Below are 17651 nucleotides of genomic sequence, written 5' to 3' on the forward strand. Positions count from 1 at the left end.
ATTGTTTGGAATTTTTACCAATCAGATATGGGGCTTGACAAACAATTCACTTTGTTATTTTTAACACCTTTTAAAATATATCAACATAATATGTTTCGTGTGTGTGTGTGTGTGTGTGTGTGTGTGTGTGTGTGTGTGTGTGTAATAGAAGGGAGGTAAAGAGGGAGAGGAGGAGGGAGGAAGGGAGGGAGAGAAGTGTGGGCATGAGATAGCTTTGTCTAGTTACTTCATTCCTTCTACCTTCACGTACATTCTGGTCACCAGGTTTGCGTGACAAGAATCTGTACCCATGAGCCATCTCACTGGCTCAAGTAACACATTTTCAGTGTTGCCTTGAACTCAGCAGTCATGTTGGTCACAGCGATGGTCAGTGTGCCCAGGCAGCAACATAACTGCTCAGATCGGCACCTGTCCCATGTTCCCTATACCCCTTAGCTTTTTTAAAAGCACAAACCCAAATGAGCTTCCCCAGGCTTCCGACTCTGCCGTGCCATTTGGGATCTTTTCTAATGTTTCTTTACACTCACACAAATTACAGCTTTTCAGCAGGCCTCCTGTGCGCACAGTCTTGGAAAACAAATAGGGTTGGATCTTCACATCCCTGTTTTCCTGCATTCTGTCTCATCATGAGTATACTGCAAACAATCTAGTTTTCTCTGCCAAGCTGTCTCCTTCATTGACTCTATTCCCTGTCAAAATCCCAACCTACAGCAGATCCCCTTCCTCTTCTCTGGTCCTAGTCGATCTCCAGCTCTCGTTCTACCCAGAAATTTCTTTCGAAATCACAGCGTCGTTTTCCAATACCCCAGTACTTTCTCAAAGCAGATAAAGTCTACTTCCAACTGGCTGTTTTACAGCCTCGGGGGATTAGGATGCTTCGATGTTGATCCTTTGTCATGCATTATAATTTTAACTCCATCATTGCCAGGATGCCCAAAGAAGTAGGGCTGTGCAGGGTGGGGTGGTGGAGGACCATGTGCCTAAAGGTGTCCCACTGACTTTAGCCATTCTCTAAAGGCAATGCAGACATTCCCTTGAAATGTTCCCTCCTGAGGTCTGAATAGTTAGTGCAGTCACGCCTCAAAGAGTGTCACAGAAAATAGTCCAGTGTCATCTGGCTACTTAATTGTCCTATGCCTTTTAATATAGGTCATTGTGCCAGGTCAGACACTCAGCCCATAGCCTGTTGGTTATGAGCTTTTCCATGTCCCTTCCATGAGGTGTAAGTCTACATCACTGTTGCTCAGAGCAGCTCTATGTATGTAAGAGTGATGATGAGGAAAGTGTCAAGTCCTACGTCACCATCTCCTTTATATTTCAAACTTGGGGAATACAAGCAATTCAGTGGGGTTTGACCTACCAGCTTCCTTTGGCGGACACTTTTGGAGAAACAGCTTTTGTTCACTTTTGGTTAAAACCAACTGAGAAGTTACTTTGAAAACTTGGACCTTTCTGTCCATTCCCAAATAGGAAACTCCCAAATGCAATTCTCAGGCTGATATCAAGTGAGTCCATTGGTCCTGAAAGAATTTTTGTTGTTTTGTTTTCTTCCAAAAGTTACATGTGGGTATTATAGTAGGAAATGCTTTGAAACCTTAACTGGTACATTCGCCATCCATAAGAGAGGACTAGAACATTAATAAATCCAAGAAAACTGAAAAGAAAGAAAAGTAAAATAAGATGGAGAACCAGTCCTTTGTTGGAGTGTTCATGCAGTCCTGGTGGTATACATAGGAAAATCCAGGACTTGCTGAAGGCTCAGAATACTATTACAGTTATTAATGTGTGCTTAACTCTACTGCCTGGGGGATTTTATTAAATGCAGTGGCCAAGAGAGTGACCTCACTTTTTCCTGTGTTTTTTTTCTTCCTTTTTTGGGTTGGACCCTTGCTTCTATGACAGTAGAGTAACGTGCTGGTTCGTCAATGAAGCAAGCTGAAGTGATGAAGATGTAAGGAAAGCATCCTACGCTAACACTGTCGCAGTCGGAAAGGTAAGGTCCTTGCCACGAGACTGGGAAATGCTGATGTTCTCTCGAGGTCTGCAGGATGCTATGCCCCCGTGCTACCCATCCGAGGGTAAATCAACCCCATTGACAGGCTAGTCCGTCTATTGTGTCAGGTTGTGTCTGTGAGAGTTTAGTTTATAGCTGACAATACGGTCTACACAAAGGTCTGATGTTTTCCTTGTCTTGTCTTTTAAAATGTAAAGCGGTATTAAAAAAAATAATCAGTAGGGTTTCACTATGTAGCCTGTCTCACTGTACAGTCTTGGCTGGCTTGGAACTTCCTATGTAGATCAGGCTGGCCTCAAACTCACGGACAGGCAGGACAGGTGTGCATCACTGTGGTGCCTGGCACCAAAGCATTTGGAATGCTCTCCGAGTGTCTTCTTTTGTGGCGTGTACTGATGGGTAGAAGTCACTGCGTGGGGGTGGCAGGGGCCATGAGGCTCTTGGCGAGGCCGTGCCCTCATTGCACTGATGCGTTATGCTGACCTGTAAGATGTGGTTGGCAAGGTCTGCCTGTTTCTGAATTCTGTATTTTGGTAGAATACAGAGTACAAAGTATTACCATTCTGTGCATCTCGTCCCGCGCTTACAGCAGGCACGGCTCTCTGACTCCAGCTGCTATAAACTTACGGACGCATTATCTATTGAATGCTCTGTTATTTCCATAAGCAAAGGTTGAGTTTATTTCACTTCGTTTTTCAAAGGAAAACCATAGATGTCATAGGTCTCATCCATTACTTTGCTGGTGTTAGGGGCATGGTGCCTTCACTTGGTCCTGTGAACCACACAGTGATGGTTGTCCCTGGAGGCTCTCATGGATGGCTTGGGGACTTGTTTCTTTCAGTCTTCCCACATAGGTAGACCCGAGGCAGGGTGAACACCTACTGCCCCCTTCAGGTAGAAGCAGCAACAGAATCTCTGCAGCTGAGTCCCTACTGAGCACCGCAGGAGGCCTAATGTAGGAGTGCTTCTGCAGAAAGGAATGCCCACTCTGTCCCCGGTCTCTAAGGTGCTTGCTTCCGAGCCTGCTGAGCGTGGCAGACTTCAGAAGATAATCAACAGGTTTTGGCTTCAGTGTGAAAATAGCACTTTCAAACTGAAATTCCTTTCACAAAGGACCAGAATTTGTTTCATTCACAAACTGGCAGTGTTTCAGAGGTGGGAAAATAGGTTTCAGTTCTTAAAAGCAGATAGGAATGAGGGTAGCCTTAGCTTTGTTTTCTCAGGTCAAATTCCTAAAAGGGAGTTCTGACCCCAGACCCTTTGGTCCCATGAGCCTGAGGTATGATATTGTTGCTAGGTGTAGTATCCTTTTTTACTTCAATTTTTTTCTTTTACACTTTAAGTCTGAAATTATAGCTATTGTTTTTAGAAAGCTCAAGTGTGCTTTAATTTAAATTCATGTTTGCTGTGCTCCTACGAAAAAAGGACTAATTATTTGCACATTAAAAGTAGGCTGGCTTTTACAAAGTATTTACCACAAGATTGCTTTCAGTAGCAGTTCTCTTAGAGAGTTTGAAATCTGAAAATTTGAGAAAACATCAGAGGTTCCTCAGCAGACTTTGGGCAACAGATCCGTTTAATGGGAGGCAGGTAAGAGGGTAGGAATCATGGAAAGAGGTCTTTAGTCAATTGCATGGTGTGTGTGTGTGTGTGTGTGTGTGTGTGTGTGTGTGTGTGTGTGTATGTGTATTAATGGATTCACCATGCTTGGTGTCTGTTGACAATCTTCTTCATTTTCCTCCTACCATATTTTTAAGACAGGGACCCTCTTGCCTCCATGTCCCCATGACTAAGGTTTCATGCACCTGATGTTTTACATTTGCGCCAGTGACTCAAACTCAAGTCTTCACGCTTGGGCACCCATCATCTTCCTACACCGAACCGTCTTCCCCATCCAGGAATTATATTTAGAAAATCGTTTACTTTTGTGAAGTTTTCCAGAGAAAGACACCTTTATTGTTGCCAGAGTGCATCAGAGAAAAAGAAGAAAGAAAAAAAGAAAAAGAAAAAAAACCCACCAAGAAATCAGGCCAGCTCGAGCTTGGGAAAGATAAATAAAATCTATTTGTTTGGTGGGTAGCATTCTGCATTATGCATGGACGTAAAAGTGAGGTTTGCTTTGATCCTGTCTATTAAAAGTTTATTTTTAAACTCAGACTGGGCAGGAATCCAGCAATGCTCTTTGTCCTGCAACACATCCTGGGCTTTGGGTCCCCAGCCTGGCAGAAGTGTGGCTAAGCAGGAGGAAGTAGGGAGCCAATGGTGTGGATGGTTGATGGGTGCTCCAGGGGGGGGGGTTCCCTCCCTTTCCTCCCCTCCAGTTTTGAAATTCAAATTGAATGCAATTTTCAGCTCATTTGAGCCAGAGTATAGTGTTGCTGAGCTTCAGTGGTTCTTAAATTCAAAACTCATGGGAGGAAACAGATATCATCTGTCACTGGGGTGGGAGCGAGGAGACTACACACTTTATTCAGAGGAGGCAGACCCCTAGTCACTAATTCCGACCTTCCGAGGACTAATCATTCACCAACCAACTGATCAAGTAATCAATGAGACCTTCAAGCCACCCAGCTCCTGAAGTCTGGGAGTGGCTGCCCTGCTCTCCCCAGCTCTTAAGAATAATTGCTGGTCTATTTTTGTATCATTGATATTTTAATACCTTTCGTGGCAAGCTGAGACAGAATATCTTGGCAGTCTTTTTTTTTTTCCCTGCCCTTCCTGGCTGTTGGCTGTTTTTATTGTTTCCATCTTTAGTGACTTTGTCAATGTTGCTTCCTTATGACTGAGAATTAGCAGACGGCTTGAGGCCGGCTCTGCAGGGACAAACTTTGAGCTACATTTTACCAAATAGACGGTTGGGGAAAAAAAATACGCGTGTTTCTCAGGGCAAGCTTGAGTGCCAATTAAAATGGGAAGACCCACTCACGGGGTACTGGAGCCTGAGAGTGTGGCTTATCTGCAGCGTGGATGTTTCAGAGACCCTTGAGAATGGCTCTCTGTGAATTTCTGACACACCGGATATGTGCCCTGGGAATACAAATGGATTTCAGCAATGATGACTTGTCGTCCTTCCTCTGATTTCAGTCATGATGCGGGATGGCGGCCCTGATCCTGATATGTGTGTTACAAGCTTTGACCCTAGTGCTTAGCTTTGCACATTTAGTGTGAGCCAAAATTTCCAAGGGACGATGGAAACTGTTAATTAGTTCTTCTTAGGCAAAATTTTTCCCAAAACTCCATGGAAATTTTTATGATAAATTAGTTCTCAATATATGGCCATAACACTTAGAAATGCAAAATGTACACAATAAGACTATGATCTGGCCGGATACATACTTGTGTGTGTGTGTGTGTATGTGTGTGTGTGTGTGTGTGTGTGTGTGTGTGTGTGTGTGTGTGTGCACGCTCAAGGCCTCTAAGTATGTGCCAGCAAGGACCTCCAAATGCTTACTTTCACATTAATAAAGTGATCTTTATTGACAATGCCCCCTGGTGTTAGAGCCCTGGGAACAGCCCAGGCCTTTACAACATCTCCTAAGAAACTGTGCCCTGACACATCAGCCTGTTTTTCCCCTGGTGATACCTTAGTTCAGCTGTTGACAGAAATTGCAGGAATCTAAGGGCTCCTGAGAAGTGTGATGGATATTGAAAATCAGTGTTTGGGCTCAGCACCCACACTTGGGATTTCCCACTGGGTGAGAGCATCTCTTACAGCACAGATAACACCCTTGGGCATCTCTCCTGAAAGACAAGGCTATTGACAGAGGCTAGGGGCTTCCAGCCCCACCCCCATCCTCAAGGTAGAGGGAGGAGCTGGATGGAGAGGCAATATAAAAGCACCTAGGTGAAGACACCATGAAAGCTAGGAAATATGATGTCCCGAGAGCACATGGAGGTCCTGGGAGGGCAGGGGACCAGCATGGGGGTTTGGGCTCTTTACATATGGAGCCTTTGTAGTGTCATTTCCTAATATAACACACAGGGAAAAGCACTTTCCTGTGCACTGCCAGCTGCCCTAGCATATTACTACTTAAATCAGAGAAGGAGTTCAGAACAGGCTCTAATTTATAGTCAGCATAAGTTCTGGGTAGCCAGCAACTTTGGGCTGGTGTATAAAGGACAACTCATTCCTATATAGCTGAGTCCTAGTCCTACAGGCTATGAGGCAATCTTCAGGGGTGTGTGTGTGTGTGTGTGTGTGTGTGTGTGTGTGTGTGCTTGTGTGTGTGTGTGTGTGTGTGTATTTGGTAGATATGGTATGTTCATGTATGGTAGATGTGTTAACTGTGTGTGATGGGTGTGGTAGTGATGGGTATAGTATATATATATATATATATATATTATGAATACTGTCAGCATTGCAGTAGATCATGTGGCACTCAATTGTTGACAGCTGAAGACTGATACTTGCATGTGTAGTTACTGAACATATGGGAAGTCAGAAATGCTGTGTTGGGTATAAGGTAAGGCAAAGGGCTTGAGTATCCTATGCCCACTCTACCTACCTTGACAGGGAGTCTATATTTTATACTAGGTATTAAATTAGTTGAAAGAGCTTTGAGTTTTCTATTCAGAAATTCCTCCTCCATTAACATGTAGGCTATGCTTCCCTTATGAAAGACATTTGTTGTGCTGTTTTGTGGTGGATGAAATAGTTGTTCTCTAACCTAAAGGAGATAGCAGATACTAGAGTTGAAAGATCAATCTGCCTCAGATATACACCATACACTCTAACAGTTACCCCCAGTTGACCTCTCAGTAGAGCAAATGTACTCTAATCTGGAGTTGGGAGATCCGATGGCACAGAAGGCAGTCAGTGGTGAGGATATTAAACCGCTAAACGAATGGATTCTCCACAAATGCTGGAAAGACTTGGCCAGGAAAAGAGCAACCCATGTTGCCCTAGAAGAAGACACCATAAGGCAGGCAGACTGGGTTCAAGTGGGCAGATAGAAGAGACCCAAGTCTAAGGTAGAGGCACAGCAGGTATCCAAGAGACAAGGAGCATTATGGGATTAGAGGTGATACGGAATCTCAGCCACAAAACTGCCGCTGCATGTTTGTCTAAAGGAAGAGTGTAGCCCTGGTTAGAGAAAGCCTTTGGTCGACCAGCTAGACATCCCAGCAACAGAGCTAGCAAAGACAGTTTTATGGAAACTAGACTTCAGGAAAAAATATGAAACCGGTAAGAAAAAGTGGACATGGAGAAGGATAAGAGATAAAGACAGAGAAATATCATGACTAGTTTGTGGCAAAGAGTTGTTGAATGGTCGACATTTTGCAGTTTGTTTTCCAAATAGGATCACTCTGTAGGTAGAGGCTGCTATTAGTCACCATAGTAGAGGTGCTTAAGAGATGGCCCAGAGGACCTGGTTTCCATTCACAGCACTGACTTCCTGGCTCACAACCATCTATTTGCAGCTCCAGGGGATCTGACAGGTGCTTCCTGCCTCCACAGGAAAGAGCCTTGTATGTTGATCTATGTAATTTGAACACTCTTATAGTATAATAACTACTTACTTAACTCCTTTATAATTTATTTTTCATTGCTTCTACTAGTCTGCTAGATAAATATTTTTATTAGTATTGATATTATAGGAAAATAATAGCTATCCCAAACAAGATATCTATGCAAAAGATGAGTCTGTATTCTCACTTCCATAAAAAATTGTCAGTGAACCTTAGGGAATTGCACAAGATAGGTTTCCATCAACATTTCTAGCAATCCATACTTTCAAACACATTTCCCTGGTTTATTATTGGAGGTGGTATCTTCATTTATTTGTATTTGCATCTTAAACTTTTATAATTTTTACTGGTTGTTTGAACCCTTTTTGCTGATTTACATGTTGATGTTTCCTGGATATCTTGCTTCTATTAAACTAGTTATAATTTTTCTTAATTTTTGAAGCATTTTTTATATACCAAGAATACTAACTCCTTTTAAAAACAATATGTTATTGGGTGATGGGATGGTCCCCCAGGGTAAGACATTTGATGAGAATCGGATGGCCCGAGTTTGAACCTGCGTCAAAAGGCAGAGAACTGACTCCTGAAAATTTTCCTCCGACCCTTATTCATGTGCCATGGAAGGCTTCACACACACAAATACACAATGAACTTTAATGTGTTAGATTCACGTCCTCTTGTCTTGTTTACCCTTCCATTTTGCTTTGCATATCTTTTCATTTTAGCATAGTAGTCAGCTATGGTTTCATGTTGAGGTGATTGGTTGTAATTTCATCCCACCCCCCCTTTTTATTAGACTGTTTTTTTTCTAAAAGAAAGAAAAATAGTGTCAATTTTCAGTCTTTTATATACATTTTTCCAATATGGTCCTTGATTCCTACAGGTTGTAGACTAGTTGTGGATGTAGTCAGGGCCTGGGTGATGTTTTCAGTGGTTTGGGAGCCCAGGGGATGGTCCTCTGGGAGGATAGGGTATAGCTGGGACTCTTGAGAGCTAAGGACTCGGAGGATTACAGCTCAGGGAAAAGGCCATCCGGGCCAGCTTGAGCACTTCAGAGTCAGTAAGCTTTTCAGAGCAGGGAAGGTCCACCTCAGGTGGATTTGGTTCAGTGGTAGAGTTCTTGCCAACTCGTGTTAGAGTATAGAAGATGCTAGATCCCAGTGCCACCAAAACAACTAAAGAGATGGATCAGTGGAAAATACGTGTAGCTCTTTTGATTTTCTTTTTCAGACTTGCCACATTAAAGAGTGCTTTCTCTGTGGCTAAGAAAAGCTCATAAGAAGAGAGAATGCAGAGAGTGGAATTCACAACACTAAGCAATAAAGGAAAAGAAACAATTGCCCCCAATGACTGGGGGGGGATGGGATGGGAATCAGATCTTAATTTGAGAAGTGTGCACATCATCTGGGACGTCCAGCTCCCCAGAAGGGAAGTCCTTCCATGTTAGGGAAATGATAGGGAACTGGAAATTCCATTACCTGGATTTGATCTGTACCCCTAGGGATGGTCAGTGTTGTTGTCAACTTGGCAGCTTGGCCTCTAGCTGTGCCCGTGGGAGATTTTGTTGCTTCATTCATGTGCAAAGACCCACCTCCTGTGGGTGGCTCCATTCCTTGGCTGGGATCCCTGACTGTACAAGCAGCCCCAGGCACCAGTCATTCTCTACTTCCTGATTATGACCTGATCTAACCAGCTGCCTTGAGCTCCCACCGTCTTGACTTCACCTCCAGGATGGTCTGTGCCCTTGAATTGTGAGTTAAGAGTAAACCCTTTCTCCCTTACGTTGCAGGTCTCAGGATAGTTCATCCTCACAGAGGGAAGAGAAGCTAATAAGATGAATCTTAGACAGTTGTTTTGAATGAACACATTGCACTCCTTAAATACGTACAATAAATTAAGTAATGAAATAATAAAAAAAAAACCACTGCCTTCCTTTAGTTTCTTGGAACCAGCTGATAGCATGTTTATCCTAAGTGAACTCTGACTTCTGTCTTTTAGCAGTCAGTCCTCTGTGCTGGCCCCAACGAGAACGGCATACCCTTCCTGATTCAAATACCCCTATAGAAGTCATGTGGATTCTTTATATCTTCCCAAATTTGGCAACGATCTGGCAGAAAAAAAGTTGTGTTAACAGATCATGTTCTCTAGCCGGCCAGTCTTTGGCTTAGAAAGCAATTCCTACGGGACCTTGTGTGCTTCCTTTCTCACTCCTGGTTTATGGATTTCCTCATCTTTGACTTCAGGCCCCCCAACAGAACAGCAGCGCCCTTTCGGACTTTGTAAAACCTCAGCTATTCTCCCAGGCTTGCCTTATATGTCTCCTTCCTGCAGCTGCTGCTGACCAGTTTTCCAAGCAGGAATTTGGCTGCCTATGGGCCCTTGAGTATGGATTTATACCTAGCTGGAGAAATCTCAGCCCGTTGTGATCTATCCCTATGTCTTAGCTGGCTTAAACATTTCTGGAAAGACGAGAACTGTATTCTACTGTGCTTGGTGGTCCTTTCTTCTTTACCACAGTGAAGTCCCTTATGTTCTCTGACAAAGTGCATACTGTGTGCTTCTGTCCATAGGGATTCAGAGTCAGCTGGGATGTGGTCCCCAGACCACGGAGTGAAAATGTAAAGTGTTTCACTGATGTCAGAGGCGGGGGCTTGAACAGACAGTGGTTCGAATAAAAACTCAGAAGGACAGGTGACAAATGTTCTTCGGACGGATAAGGGATCACGTACTGTGGGTGAGCAGCCAAGTTGGAGGTAGACAGGATGAAGTGAGAAAGAGCCATATTTGAAGGCTGTCTACAGGGAGACAGATTAGAAGGGGGATTAAGGGATGAAAGGGAAAAGGTGAGTGTGAACAGAGAGAAGTGAGTCAGAGAAAGGTGCCTCAGAGCAGGCTGTGAGTCAGAAAGGAAGATTACATAGTGAACTTGGCAGTGGCTCAGAAGTGTGTGTGTGTGTGTGTGTGTGTGTGTGTGTGTGTGTGTGTGTGTGTGTGTGTGTGTGTGTTGGGGGTGGGGGAGGGGCGGCGGGTGGCCAGGGGCTGCTGTGGCCTGCAGATGAGGTCAGGAAGATGTGCGGGCCTGGGTAGAGGTGTGGGTGGTGTTCAGGGAGGGTGAGGACACGGGGTGATGACATCACTGGGAAGCTGCTGCACTTGGACAGGCCTCCCAGCCTGAGCCTCTTTATAATTGGATGCTTCGGTGAAGAGGAAGGCAGGGGATGGAGTCCAACATTGCCATTCAGTTTTATGGAAAATTGTCTAATAGGCTTAATGTCATTTCTCAGTCCTCCCCCTCCCCCTTTGCGAGCTGCTGTGCCCCCTCTTTAGGCTGATGTCTTGGCTCTTTGAAGCTTCAGCCAAGCCAAACCACCTCTGATCCATTTTCATTCATTTTTGTTACTCTCATCATTGGGGATTCTCGTCTACATACTCTTTAGTTTTTTACCTCACACCTACTGGAAGCCAACATCCATCCCAGCTGAAAAGGCTTTCCTTCCAAACCCTGTGTCCTCCACCCACTCCCACCTTGGCACCCCACCCACACTCACACACGCCAGCCCTTCATGATCTTCTATGCATTCTCTCAGTGCGTTTCAGCTTTATGGGATGTTCTGTTACTTCTGACCTGTTCCCTGTCCCTTCTAGATAACCAGCTATAGTGTGTCCTATCTTCTGGTACTCTCCAGGCCTGACACAGAGTAAAAAGATTGATGAGTATTCAGAAAGAAGGAAGGCCAGAGGACAGTCTTAGGTGCCATTACTGAGAGATACCATCTGCTTTGTTGGGAGATAGGGTCTTTGAGTTGCCCCTTAGATTAGGTTCTCGGGCTGGTGAACCCCATGGACCCTTCTGGTTCCGTCGTTGTTCCACTGTTTGGATTATAAGCCTGCCACGATGCTCCCCGTTATTTCTGAGTGTTCTGGAGATTATGCTCCGGTCCTCAGGCTTGCAAGGTATGTGCTTTACCAGTGAACCATCTTCCCATCCCAGTAGTTTCCCTGTAGAGATAAAAGTTGTGGAGTTCTGTGGCACTGAATCCATTCACCTGGGGTATGGCACGAACACCCATCTGTAAACCCATGTTGTCACCTCAGCTGAAAACTCCGAGCAACATCTCCAGGTTCCTCCCTAGCCCTCGGCATGCACTGTGCTACTTCCTGTCTCTAGGTGCCTGGGGTGACTGCACCCAGATGATGTTTGCCTGTCTCTTGTCAGCTTCATTTCACTAACTGTCTCTTCTAACTTTTCCCATTTGTTCATAGGTGTCAGAATTTCTTTTTTTTTTTCAAGTGGAACGATATTCTATCATGATTTGTTTCCCCACTCATTTGTTGATGGACATTTCAGTTGTTCCCCCAGGGGGCCATTGTTCTGAATGCTAAAATACCCCATTCATCATGTAATACAGTCTCTAAGGGCATAGTTAGGGCTGGTAGCTCCAGAAAGAAACGGCAGAGTAGACTGAGGAATAATCTCTGTGTCTGGCAACGTCATCAGAAGTATCCAGGAGGGCAAGAAAAGCCATTCCTGTTAGATGGCGATGGACTTCTGTGAAAAGGCAGGGCATGAATTTGCTGAGACGGTAAATACAGAGTTGACACCAAGGGGCACTCTGTCCACTCGCTCTACTCCGTCCTTAAAGTAGGAGAGCTAGATGTAGGGGTGAGGAAAAGTGAATCAGCTGAGGAGAGATACTGAGGGAAGGAGGTGTGGAAGAGGGGCGTGGTTACAGCCTAACAGGTATTCCGTTGATACAGGGCTTCCTCAAGTACAAGGGAGCACTACAATGAGAAGGCCAGGTGGTCTGCACACAACGCTTTTTAACAAGCCGTAAGCTTAGAGCTTCCCGCAGCACAAGGTCTGCCACCTTACAGCTACAATATGTAACAATATGTACAATATGTAACAATATGTACAATATGTAACATCAGATCCCAGAGGGAACTCTGGGTACCAGTCACTTACATTGAACTTTTCTTTTTCAGTTGGACTGGTTTGGGCTACTTTTCTTCTCTTTACTTATGTCATCCCATGAAACTTCCCCAGAGTGTTGCTTCTAATGATGGGAACTGAGTGTGTATTCGTGTGTGTGTGTGTGTGTGTGTGTGTGTGTGTGTGTGTGTGTGTGTGTGTGATGTGTTTGGGTATCCAAAGAAGATGAAACAAGGCTTTAGATCCCCGGAAGCTGGAGTGACAGGCAGTCTTGTGAGCTACCTTGATGTGAGTGTTGGGAGCTTCCTCTGGGAGAGCAAGAGTATTCTTAATGGCAGAGGCTTCTCTAGCCCCATCCTTGGCAGCTTCATAGCTGTGTCCTGAGCTTTTAACACCCCGTGGATTTGTCTAGCAGAATTTCTCCTGGTTTAAAGGGTAGGAGAGCTAGATTTTACTGGACCCTCTTAGAAGCCACAGTCCTTCTTCACCACTCCTTGCCCAACCCACAGTCCCCATATGAGATTCACAGCCACTCCCTAGACTGAAAAGAAATCCTAGACAGGAGCCTATTGCACGCCAAAGCCGCAAAGCTCTTGGCCTCTCCGGCTAACAGCAAGCACGTAACTTTAACTTCCCCAGGTATTTCCACCCAAGACTGGGCTGACTGCCTTTTTGGAAGTTTTTTTTTCTTTCATTTTTTTTTCTTTCTTTTCTTTTCCACTTCAGACATTTGGTGCTTTGGCCCATTTCAAGCTGCCTCTGATCCTCTGCCTCTGCTTCCTGCCAGCCCCTCCAATCTACCCTTGGGGAGTCTCACTGGTCACCATGCAGAGACCCCCTCAGGCCAAGAAAGCCTCCCTCACTTTGTTTCTGCTTAACCCCTGCCCTTCGGGGTGCTGAGGGGCGGGCTCTGGGCTGCAGCCCTTGTAGTCTGTTCTTGCTTGCAGGTGATTAGCAGGTGGCTTCTAAGCAGAAAGGAACTTTGCCCCGGGCTGCACTCTCCCATAGGCTCTTGCCGTTTTCGCTACAAAAGAGAAAAATGGATCCTTTGAAGAGTGTATATACACTATTCATGTACTTTTCAGAAAGAGAGAAGTGTCTGTAAATTTCCAGGATTGGTATTAGATTTTTTTACTTTGTTATCGGAGAGCAGAACGAGCGGAGTAAGGCTCGGGTGGCTTTTGGAACGGAAAAGAGGCAGTTGCCAGTTATAAGCACCTGGTCTTTCAGCAAAGCTTATTTGAACATTTCTCTCTGGACACTAATTCCCCAACAAGTTGTATTCCGGGCGGACGCTGTGGCCTGCTACTACAGTGACTGGGGCTGGTGTCTCACTGGCGCTCCTCTCGGGGAGCTAACTCTCCTTTCCCACCCAGAGCCTTGAGCACTATGCCTGCCTATCTGCTGCTGGAGGAGGTAGCATCTTGCTGTTGTCTCTGCCTCAGTCCTCCAGGCCCTTTGTCACCTATGCTGCTGCCTGCAGGTTCCCCCAAGGGAAATAATTTCTTCTTTCTTGTTTTTAAATTTAATATATTTTTATTAATCTTTGAGAATTTTATTTACTTTTATGAATATTCAGTTGAAAAATAGATTATTTTATACATTGTATTCTTTTTTTATTGGGCGTTTTATGTATTCACATTTCAAATGTTACCCCCTTTCCCAGTTTCACCTCCAGAACCCCCTCTCCCATCCCTCCTCCCCCTGGTTCTATGAGGGTGCTCCCCAAACCGCCCACCTACCCATGCCCACCTGATATTCCCCTTGGGGAAATCAAACCTTCATTGGACCAAGGCCTTCTCCTCCCATTGGTGCCCAACAAGGCCATCCTCTGCTACTTATGCAGCTGGAGCCATGGGTCCCTCCATGTATACTCTTCGATTGGTGGTTTAGTCCCTGGGAGCTCTTGGGGGGGGGTTGGGGGGGCTGGTTATTGACATTGTTGTTTTTTTTTTTTTTGGTTCTTTTTTTTCGGAGCTGGGGACCGAACCCAGGGCCTTGCGCTTCCTAGGTAAGCGCTCTACCACTGAGCTAAATCCCCAGCCCCGACATTGTTGTTCTTATGGGGTTGCAAACCCCTTCAGCTCCTTCAGTCCTTTCTCTAACTCCTCCATTGGGGTCTCTGTGCTCAGTCCAATGGTTGGCTGGCAAATTCTGTCAGGCTCTAGCAGAGCCTCTCAAGAGGCAGCTATAACAGACTCCAGTCAGCAAGTGCTTCTTGGTATCTGCAATATTGTTTGGGTTTGGTGTTTATATATGGGATGGATCCCCAGGTGGGGCAGTCTCTGGATGGCTTTTCCTTCAGTCTCTGCTCCACACTTTGTCCCTGCATTTCCTTTAGACAGGAGTCCTTCAGGTTAAGAATTTGGAGACGAATGGGAGGCCACATCCACCAACCGGGGGTCTTGCCTAACCTCTGGATATGGTTACTACAGGTTCTCCTTCTCCTTTGTTGAGCATTTCAGTTAATCTCATCCCTGTTGGGTCCTGGAAGCCTCTTGCTTTCCTGGTATCTGAGACTTGCTGGTGGCTACCCCCAGTTCCCTATCCCCCATTGCTACACACCTCAAATTCTGGACCCTCTGTGTATCATCCCTGTCTCCTTCCATACCTGATCCTATCCCCCCTTTCCCCTCCCCCTCTTCTCTTCCTTCCAAGTCCCTCCCACCCTCTACCTCCATGAGTATTTTGTTTCCCCTTCTAAGAAGGACTGAAGCATCCACATTTTGGTCTTCCTTCTTCTTGAGCTTCACAGGGTCTGTGAATTGTATCCAAGGGAAATATTATACTGTTCTTTCAACAACTTGAGCCACTGTCCCAGCACTACAAGAAACATGGTACTCTTCCCCCACCCCCCCAAACCTCTGAGCTATTGGGGACAGTGCGATGTTTCCTCCAACCCCCAAAGTTAAAATCAAATGAAGGAAACTACTCTTTCCTAAGCTTCTTAGTTTAAAATTTGTATTACAATTATTCGTCTGTGGTGCATGTGTGGACACCTTGCAGGGACTCATTCTCTTCCACCTGACTCAGGTGCTCACCACGGAGGCAGGTTCCTTACCTCAGTGGTTCGAGTCCTTCCTAGTGCTAAGACCCGTTAGTACAATTCCTTGAGTTGTGGTGACCCCCCAACCCCCGGCCATAAAATTACTTTGTTGCTGCTTCGTAGCTGCAACTTTGTTACTGTTATGAATCGTAATGTAAATATCTCACATGTAGGACACCTGATATGCCACCCCTGGTGTGACCCACGGCTGAGAGCTGCAACTTTACCTGCTCAATCATCCTGCAGGTCTCTCTCGCCAGTTTCTCTTCTATGTTTTTCTTAGTTGAAAAATAAAATTAAAGAAGTTCTCTTGAGCCTGTCTCCTTCCTCTGCCACATCATGACTACCAGACTGATCGGAACTGAAGTGTTTGCTGCAGAAGGTCAGTCTTTGTCTGTTTCTTTGTTTCCCCCATGGTTGTGCCAAGGGTAGCTCTTGAAAGGAGCTGGTTAAGGGACAGGCCACCCAGAGAAGAAACCCTCTGCCTCCTTAGGGTCTTTGCTTCTGGAGAGATCTTTCTAGTTGTTGAGTTTTGAACACAGGGTGTCCACCTGAGCGTCTGTGCCTGTGTTAGTCAGTGATGCTGAGCTATGGCACGGATCCTCCAGAAGCCTGACAGGCACTCTGTGTGTCTCACTGTGCAGGGAGCGGGGGGGGGGGGGGGGTGAGGGGATGGGGGGTGAGGGGGTGGGGGAGTGCGCCTTGGGATCTGCGAGTCTGGGAAACTCAGATCCGTTCATTCTGGGCTTTAGCTGAAGTGTGTTGGATTTGGGGGTGTCTGTTTTAAAAGGCAGGAAAAAGAATAGCCATGTGGTCCTTATCTCTAGCTTGCTTAAGATTATCTGGTTCTCGGGAATCTTGAACATGGAATAGCATGCTTATTTTACGAAAACCAAGAAAAACCTTCTCCCTCTCCCTCTCCCTCTCCCTCTCCCTCTCCCTCTCCCACTCCCTCTCCCTCTCCCTCTCCCTCTCCCACTCCCTCTCCCACTCCCTCTTCCTCCCTCCCCCCATCTCCCCTTCCCCCTCCCTCCCTCTCCCCTTCCCCGTCCCTCCACCCCCTTCTCCTGCCTGCCCCACACAGATGTCTGTGGAGAAAGTGCTACAAAACCTCAGACTATGCTCTCCTGAGTTTGAGAACAACCTTACAAAGGTGGAATGGTGGAGTGTCCCTGGCAGGGACTGCTGAGTTCTGGTCTCAACATGTTTATGTGACAACAGTCATAAAAGTTGTTTGGTTATCTCCTTGCAGGCACAGAATCAAGACAGTCTTTGTTTCCTGAGGGACTGAGAGTGACATGGATTACCCAATGTCCAATAAGATAGCTCAGGAAATGGCCTTGTTTCAGTGACCTGGGGATCTTTAGAAAGGGATAGATAGTAAAAAGGGAAGCATCAGGGTGAGCTGGGAGAGCTGCTGGCTATGGCCTACATGGGGAGAAAGTGGTTCTTATTAGATACTGAATGTGGCAGACTGGGGGCTGCCTAATGTACAACCAGAAGCAGGATCTTGGGCACATTGCATTTGTCCAAGTCACGGACCTGCTCTGCCATGAATAAAGTTTGACTAGGAGCCTTGCAAGCATGAGGACCTAAGCTCCTCACCTCAGATAAAAAAAGTGGGCATGGTAGCACTCTACAAGGCAGAGAAGGAAACAGGGATCCCCACGATCCAGGTAGCTTGGGCTGTTTGATAATCTCCAGGCTAATAAGAGACTCTGTCTCAAAATTCAGGGTGGGTGGACCCTGAGGAACAACACCAAAAGTTGTTGTCTGACCTCCATGTGTACCTTCATCTCTGAATACATGGATGCACACACACACACACACACACATATGTGCACACACACATATGCGCACACACACACACACACACACACACACACACACACACACACACGCCTGTGCACTTGCAACAGCAAATGATACCAACAACAACAAACAGGCCACCACATTGGCCTTCCCTGGGCTTACAGCACTCTTTGAATCACCATGGCAACAATAGTTTTAATTATAGAGAGCCAAAGTGGTACCTTGTATATCAGAGGGGGCTCACTTTTCCCCTAGGCTGGATTTGATTATCCACTCTTAACAGACAGGTCTTTTACTTACGAAGTGTGTGAGAGCCAACTGAGGTTTTCCAGGCCGAGGGCCTGATGGACAGAGGCCCCTGTGACACCACACTGGAA

At 45.7% G+C, this 17651-nt stretch overlaps 1 protein-coding gene across 13 annotated transcripts in view; it reads left to right on the top strand.

Annotated features, from left to right (window-relative positions):
• The window catches only part of Esrrg (estrogen-related receptor gamma), a 618195-nt gene that overhangs the window by 189060 nt on the left and 411484 nt on the right, over positions 1–17651 (top strand). For 8 of the 13 annotated variants that reach the window (XM_087581296.1, XM_087581292.1, XM_087581295.1 and 5 more), the window contains one exon: positions 1903–1993. The gene's annotated coding sequence lies outside the window, so the exon portion shown is untranslated. The remainder of the gene's footprint in view (positions 1–1902; positions 1994–17651) is intronic. The other 5 variants (XM_087581294.1, XM_087581293.1, XM_087581300.1 and 2 more) reach the window with 1 other exon arrangement.

The sequence above is a fragment of the Rattus norvegicus genome, chromosome 13 (assembly GCF_021556685.1).
Source record: "Rattus norvegicus strain SHRSP/BbbUtx chromosome 13, alternate assembly SHRSP_T2T, whole genome shotgun sequence".
In the NCBI taxonomy this organism is placed as follows: Eukaryota; Metazoa; Chordata; class Mammalia; order Rodentia; family Muridae; genus Rattus; species Rattus norvegicus.